Source organism: Seriola lalandi, unplaced genomic scaffold (assembly GCF_002814215.2).
Source record: "Seriola lalandi dorsalis isolate HSWRI2012SDOR001 ecotype SW California unplaced genomic scaffold, Sedor1 jcf7180002054415, whole genome shotgun sequence".
NCBI lineage: Eukaryota > Metazoa > Chordata > Actinopteri > Carangiformes > Carangidae > Seriola > Seriola lalandi.
The window spans coordinates 110661-118937 of record NW_019524968.1 but is presented as its reverse complement, the minus strand read 5'-3'; the positions used below and the strand labels follow the sequence as shown (position 1 = coordinate 118937).

Below are 8277 nucleotides of genomic sequence, written 5' to 3'. Positions count from 1 at the left end.
ATATATATATATACATATATATATATATATATATATATATATATATCTGCTGGCACATCCCCATCCTTAGGGCATCCTTAGTGGCCCTGAGAAATAAACCAGCATGTCTGTAACTTTCTGATTGACTCCTGCTGATGTGGAAATTGGATGATTAACTATCTGAAATTCTGCATACCCTCTCTTTAAATTCCCCACCACCCCTGAAATTCCCAACTTTCCCAAACCCACTATCCATATGTCAGTGTCAAATATGATCTGAGTTGTTGATTCATTCTATCCTGAGGTATTAGTTCCATTTGACTAATATTTGAATGGAAATTGCTCAGTCAGATGCATTCACCTTGAAGTGACCAGAATCCATCTCCGCGATGACAGTTTCTGCCTAAATAAGCATTAGCGGGAGCTGCTTCTCTCACTTCACATTGGACACTGTTACTGTCGCCGTGTAAATTGTTTATAACCTCAGGGTTAAAGACTGCTATATTTGCATACATACAAATGAACAATTTAATGTTGATGAAACTGACATTAGGGCTGAAATGTTGACTTCGTCTTATATAACCACAGTCTCTGTCTCTGAGAATTACAATGTGACTGTGTTGATGAAAACAGTTACCGAAGTGGCTTCTGACTGGAGAAACTTTGTGTAAATGACCCATAATATTGGATTAGAATATATAAATAAATAAATGAGTTACTTCTCTTGGTTAAAGCAAGATTTAGTAATTGCTTACTGATAAAGCTGATGTGTGTCGTTGCTGTAAACATAAATAAACACTGCCAGATCATTTCGCTCCTCATTAGTCTTATGTCATTGTCCTAGTACACTCCACAAACTTAGTGGCCCTCACCCCACAACCCCCCCCCAAAATGTAACGGTTGAAATCTCAAAGCTGTCATTATCCAAACCAGTTACAGAGCAACAATCCAAGATTTGAATCTACGTGATGTTGTTTTATTTTTACTGACACTGAAATAGACTTTAAATGCAATGCTCTAAAGATAAAATGTTCAATGTCAATCTCTTTTGTACTGTGAGTGTAAACAAGCTCGTATGGCTATTGAAAAATACGCACGCACACACACACACACATACAGAGTTTTTGTTGATGCCTTTCATACTTTCAAGGCTCTCACATAAGCTGGATGCCTTAATGCAGGAGGATTTAGCTTTGACCTTCAAGCACTTTTTCTGTTCATTACTTTTAGTCAATAGAGTTGCTAAAAACGGTTGGAATATTGACAGATTGAATGTGAAAAAAAATTAAAATAAATAAATAAAATTGAACATGCATTTAAGACCCCGACTAGCATTTTCCATATCGATGCATCTTTGTGCGCACACTTTTAATTCTGACACACGCACCCAAGAAAGTCGTGCAGAGGTCAGTGCAGGAGCCTCTGATAGTGTATCAGCATATCTGCTGAACACACGCCTGCTGGGAGCGCACAGAATATTACACCTATTGATAACAGAGAATGTCTGAACATTCAAGTCATTTAAACGTACCATCTTCTTAAATAATTCATGCCCTTCTCACAATGCATACATTGAGTGACTTTGCGACGCGTCATGCGGCATTAGCAGTGAGGGACCTGTGATGTGACAAAAACCAGCACAACATCTTAAGAGAAAAGAAAGACCTACCTCACATTTTAAAGTGTGACTGCAGATATCACCCCCCCCCACACACACACACACACACACACACACACTGTTACTGCAGCAAAGGTGTCTGATTAAAAATAAGTCAAGATTGAGGCAGATGTAGTTATCTGAGATCAAAGTTGGAATCATGTGCCCCTCTTCAATGCCAGGGGCATTTAAGCTCCTACAAGTATAAAACAGGCCTGAATCAAGTTGTTATTGTATTTCAGAAAAAAAAAAAAGCATTTTCCCTCAGACAACAACAACAACAACAGAATCAGTCAGCTGTCAATGAAAAAAAAAAAAAACAGTCAATCCTGCAATTCAGGCAGTCAAAGTTAAATAACGAAATTATTTGTTCAAATGGATAAGTGATTCTGTTCTCCAATTTCTACTGAAGTCACCATGATGTTTATCAGAAATCAGACAGATTCACAGAAGAGATTACTGCAAGACTTGAGGAATATCTGAGGTATGGTTTACTGGTAACAATAGAAGTGATCACACAGGTTATCCTCCTTAGTTTTGATTTTGATTACATTTACACGAGGAATAACACAAAGATGTTACATTAAGCATAGCATTTCAATGTATCTGCCCTGTCTTATAGAAATAGTATTTAAATGCTATTTTTCAATACATTGATTAAAAAAAAAAAAAAAATCTCAGCTTTAGATTTCTCTCAAAACATATTTACTTTTGAAAATTACAATTATATAAAGATATTTTCAAGGAAACAGGGAAAAAGTGAGATTAGATTGTTATACAGCTATCTTGTTGAACTCAGGTTTTTCTTTATCACAAACCTGGCTCACTGTTAATCGCAGTAGGTCAGATTGGTAACGTATGCTGCACAGTTCGCTCACCCGCTCCAGGGCAAGTGTTTTTGACTAACTCATCTACACAGGACAATGTCTATGGCTTTTGTCCCCCATCACTTACACTTAAACTACTTTTAGAAAGGAACTCTTTGTGGTCAGCTTGGAAAGGGAGGACAGTCACAGCAACCAGGAGCCCTTTCAATGTACATGTGGGAAAATGAGTACTGCATTAAGATACACTTGAAAAAATGTGGACTAATCCTTTAAGGTCTTTTAAATTTTCATCATCCAACCAAAACTGTTAAATTTGTGATGTGTCAACCGACATTTTACTCTTCCTCCAGAGGAGGAGGACTTGCTGTGACAGACCCGCAGGGCTCTCTGTAGGCTGGATGTTATCTAGGGATAAAGAGAAGTAGAACACTTAAACTGTTGAGTTGTTGCAAAATCGGAGATGTCTGAGTAAGATTTTTTTTAAGATGTATTTAGTATATAACATTTTACTGACGTTAAGTAGAACAATCCATGGTGATTATTTATTTTATATTTCAAAATGTCCCTATTTTTGTACACATGGGGAAATTCACTGTATGTGCAACTGTTCATGCTGGCAGTGATACACCATAAGACAATGATGTGTTACACTTGTCAGTGTTCACTTGTGGCATCAACCAAGTTCCAACTTCCACTCAAGCTTTAACTTGGTGGTGGTAATATATGACTTCTGTGTGTTTGTCATTTCATCCTCTAGCTTTAACAAAAACCATAAAAAACCTCAGTATAACCCCAAAAAAGATCACGAACTTGAATACCACAAGCAGTTCTTACAACTTGAACAATCATATAGGTTGTTTTTTTTAACTCTTTACCGTACCTTGGTTGTCATGGTTACAATAATAAACACACAGACTGTACCGAGAGAAATGTACCTACCTTTGTCGCCATGGTTATTATAATAATGGTCATACCTTGGTTAAGTTTAGGCACAAAAAACTACTTGTCAAAGGGTCATGGATAATAGAAACAACATATACTGTCACCTTCGCGTGAGAATCTTAACACCATTCTCCTGTGTCATATTCCTGTGTTTTGTTGATCCATCCGTCCACCACAACCTCCTGCAAAGGCAGACATTCTCCCTCTTTATACCAAGCAGCCACACTTTTCCCTTTGCTCCGGTCATAAATACTACAACCACAAGAGGTTGCCGAACAACAAAACGTAACTCTAGGTCATAATAACCTGCTGCATAGATGACCTATGGGCTCGTTTTTTTTTGTTTTTTTTATACAGAAAGATAGTCACTTGAATACATTTAACCATTAGCTAAGACAAAAGAACGTGTGTGATTGCAAATATTGTCGCAAAAACCTTTGTTGTACTGATCTCAGCCTGTCATCCCCTCATAGATAAGCCATGTAACATTATTGCCTGAGTGCCAGTAGAATCTGAATCCACTGAGTGAACGCTCTTTATTCTAGTAAGCTAAAGCTAGTCGTGGAGCAGGTTCGTAGACAGGAGGAATTATTAAGGGGTGCTAAGGCAGTGGCCCAGGCTAAGCAGGGACAGTGGGTGAATTGGGTAGGTGTAGCGAGGATGGAAAGTTAGGATTTGTCCAGTGGAAGTAGGATGTAGAGGATTTGTAGCAAGGTCTGTTGTCTCTTTGGTAAGGGAGTTAGGAGCAAGTGGACAGAGTGTGAGGAAAATTGTAAAGGACATGTCAGATGAGGCAGCAAGATCCAGTCAGTGGATTTGGATGAGAAGGAGTAATGGTAGCTGGGGGCCCAGCAGGGGGAGCACTTAGGATAGACAGACTCTTAGGAGAAGCAAGGAAGAAATCCAGGAAGAGGAAGTGTTTTTTTTTTTAAGTGGGGGTGTGGCCTGTGTGAGCCTCTTTGAGACCATGCGGTTAGTCCAGGTGAGGTGGCCTGTATTGTTTGCTTGTATTGAATGTTTTGTAGTGTGTCTTTGGCTGTTTAGGTGAGTTTGATTGTTTGTTTGTTTGTTTGATGTCTTGGAGAGTGGGGGAGTAGGGAGGGTAGAGCACAGCCTAACCCGGCAGGGGAGAGTTTAGCTCAAAAGGCATCTCTCCTTGACTCTACCTCCCTCATTCAAAATGGCCGCCACTTTCTCCAACTGTTTAGGGGAGTTTGTTTGCTGAATCTGCTTAATCTGCTAGTGTGTTTTGTCAGAGTTGATGATGGTGTTGTTCGTGGTAGCATAGGCAAGATAAAGAAAATAGTCTTGGTGTGAGGAGCAGTGATGGCTGGCATTAGGGGAGTGACTCTGGGACGCCAGTGATCACTGTCTAGCCTCCTGGAGGTGTCGTGGGACCAACTAGACGAAACACTGGTGAAAGGAGGTTCCCACCTGATGACCCCAAAGACATATTAGTTATCACTGCTCATTAGTCTGTATAGCTAAATTAATAGTTATCATAGGACATGTTAAGCTTAGGGAGCTATTCACTGAGTCTGGTCCATTTTCTGTAGCACAAGCTTCTTGTGTTTATCTTAAATTCAGTTTACACATGTTTTTTTTTTTTTTCTTTCTTCTTTTTTTCTTTCTTGGGTATTAGCGTTCTTTGGTCAGAGGCTGGTCCATTGTCTGCTAGCTCTGCCCGTCCTTGCATGATATGAATGAAGATTAGCATGGATTGTTTGAATAAACCACCCAGGGTCTGGTGTTAATGCGTCACAGCAGGAAATTATGTGAATGTCATTGCATGTATAAGTGAAATAAATGAGAAACACAATCTGCCAGGAAGAGCTGGGCTGCATACGGCTGCAACCGATCAAAAAGATGTTGATTTAAGTGAAATGGCTTTGTTCATTTGAGCATGTTAAAATCAATACCTGCAGCCTATATTTTAGAGCATGGCTAGTTGATCTAGGCAGCATAGTTTAGCTTTTTTTTTTTTTTTTCTTTCCCTCTCCTTCAGTCCGTGTTTGTGTGATACATCAAGAATGATTCATGTGGGCCGTGCAACAAACAATGCCATTCTAATTTGTCATTTCTGCATGCTTGGCACCCTCGCTTCGTGGTGGCGCTTTGGCAAGGTCACCGGATGTACCTGACCTGCTGTTAAGTAGAACAGTGAGGGTCAAAAACCTAATGCACATGACATGGATTGAAATGGATTGCCGTCTTATTTTATTCTCAAGACACCACTGTATGCAGCTGATTGCAGAAAATATTGCATATACCTGTGACTTTACAATAGTTCTCTGATTGATTATTATTAAACCCCTTTTTCTCCTCATACAGCACTGAAAGAAGAAGCCACCAAGGTGTTAAAATGACATCATATGACCAAAAGTTGCACCCCTAATTGGCTGAGGGGGAGGGGTTGTCTGTGAACAAGTGCTTCAGCCCTCCCCCACTCCTTGTACCCTTGACTCTAATTAAGACCACCTATCTTAGATTTTGCTGAGGTCAGGGAGGGGATTTAATTTAAAAACCATTAAGACGTGCGCACAGACAGAACTTGTGTTGCATCCAGGGCAGATATAATTTTAATTAAGTCTTATCTTTGGCCAATTTCTGCAGAACAAGACATCATCATAATTCCGCAATAACAGCCTACAAATAAACTGAACAACAGTTTGGTGAATGTGATGGGCTTCTTTTTGGTTATTGTAGGCTTTTTCTGAACATATCATCTAGGTTAGTCTGTACATTTTCTGGAATTTGAAACAGAGGTATTATGAAGGTATTAACTGATGTGGGATATTGACACAAAACAGCAGGGATATTTTATTTTTAATGTTATCTCAAGGTCCACTTGTGCTGAAGTGCTTGTGCTCTACTATTGCAACTACCAGGAAGTGGGCAATAAAAGTATAGAGAAAATCTTAAAAGGTAAAATTATGCTTTTGTCACTGTATATTATGCAGTGCACTTAGTGTGTTTATCTTGAAGAGAGATGCTTTTATTGTGAAGTCACTTGTATGTGAGAAAAGACTGATGAGCACACAACAGAATGCAGACTGTAGCCTGTGAATACAAGCCATCAATACTTTCACACTTGCACAGACATTTGATACCAGACGAGAACACTGCCATGTGTCACTTGTATCTTTCCCCAGTGATGGCATCCAAAGCTGTCATTGTGTTGTCATTTGTTGCCTCCTGTCCAATAGCTTCACAGCGTGCCAAATTGATGTTAAGGTAAAGAAATTATCTTGTTCAGTCTTCTCATGAGACTCAAAAGCTGTCAGTAATTCTGAGTGCTGCTGTTAGATGTGCAGCAAAGTGCCACTCTCTTCCCAAGTGGCCTGCATCCCCTCCATGCATACAGATATGGACGGGGAGACGCAGCGCAGGAGCACATTAGCAAACAAAGTGAATGTGGTTTAGTGAAGTTCAGACTCTCATTAACGCCTATACACTGTCCCTGAAAGTTACCCTTTCTGCTCAACTTAATTATCAAAAAAATGAACTGAGAATTTCAGAATAAAACACAGCCACAGGCAGCAATAATCAATAATCAGGGTCTGAGCAGATGGCAAAAAAATTGCAAAATTTGAAAGTTTTCGAGCTGAATACCAGACGGCGTTAAGATGATTTGAGAGATTAAAATAGTGAAAGAATTTTGGCTCTGAGCCACAGGTGTTTTTCGAGATAATTGTGAAAACGTAAAATTAACTGTTACACCGCCATCTTGAGGTCAGTGAGTGTCATGAGTAGTGGGTGGAATTTGGAAACCACATGGTCAATTTTGTTCTTACAGGAGAAAAATAGTAAGAAAGAAAAAAACAACCACAACAAAGGACAACAGGTTTCCTGCAGCTTTGCTACTTGGACACCTAAATATAATCATAGCGTTAGTCAGCTGGGTCAGTGATTAATGCAGTTTGGATGAATGAAGTGTGTGTGTGATGTGTGCAAAAAAAAGAAAAAGAAAAAGAAAAAACCTAGGCCTAGGAGGAAGAGAAGAAGAGTTTAACAAGGAAGCCACACAAATAAGCTGAGACCTGAACTAACAGTTCAGCAAGTAGTTTCTCCTCTGCAGTCTAAAGCAACGCCCACTGGCTCCTTAGCCCGGACACCGAATCAACATTCCTGTTTGTGCTGAGTTTGGTTACAATAGCTTAAGCCAATTTTGATTCCTGAGTGTTAATGTTATCTTATGATCTCAATGGCACAGGTTTAAAACTGTATAATTTCAAAATGGATTGATGCATCAAAATTCCTTTGATAACTTTTTTGTCAGCACTGTCTGGAGATGATGTTGAAGATTTTGTGAGAATGAATGGATGGCCTTGGACTAGTTTTTTTATATTTTACTTTAAATTTTTTGAAAATGCCTGTAAATTTTGTCATTTTCAGAGCAGACAGATGTATACAACACAGATATTAAATTTTTTCAACAACTTAGCGCAATGATAGACTAGACAAAAAAAAAAAAACGGTTCAGCAAAGGTTCAGCTTCAGCCTTTTTGGTGGTGTGGAGGACACCTGAATAGATACACAATGCTTTAATAGCAAGGAGCCCTAAAGCAAATTTTATCTTTTTTTTCTTCTTTCTTTTGTAGATCTGTGTCATTCTAAGAGTAAAATTGTTCAGGTGGATGATGAATATTTTCCTTGCAATTCAATTAACTATAAGAAGTCCTTCATCCGTTTCGTGTCATGGTTGCCAAATCAATACAGCCAGAGGTCCCATTTGAAGAGGTTTTGTCCTATAGACCTCTATTTTTAGTCATTCAAAAGCATAGCAACAAAAAAACTGTTTCAAGTGCCACTGTGTAGCAGTCACTGAGCTAAGTGAAACCTATTCTTAGAATAGATTCATTCTCTGAATGT

At 39.0% G+C, this 8277-nt stretch overlaps 1 protein-coding gene across 1 annotated transcript in view; it reads left to right on the top strand.

The window, feature by feature from the left end:
• opcml (opioid binding protein/cell adhesion molecule-like) overlaps nucleotides 1-8277 on the top strand; it is a 221157-nt gene that overhangs the window by 126068 nt on the left and 86812 nt on the right. The window lies entirely within an intron of this gene.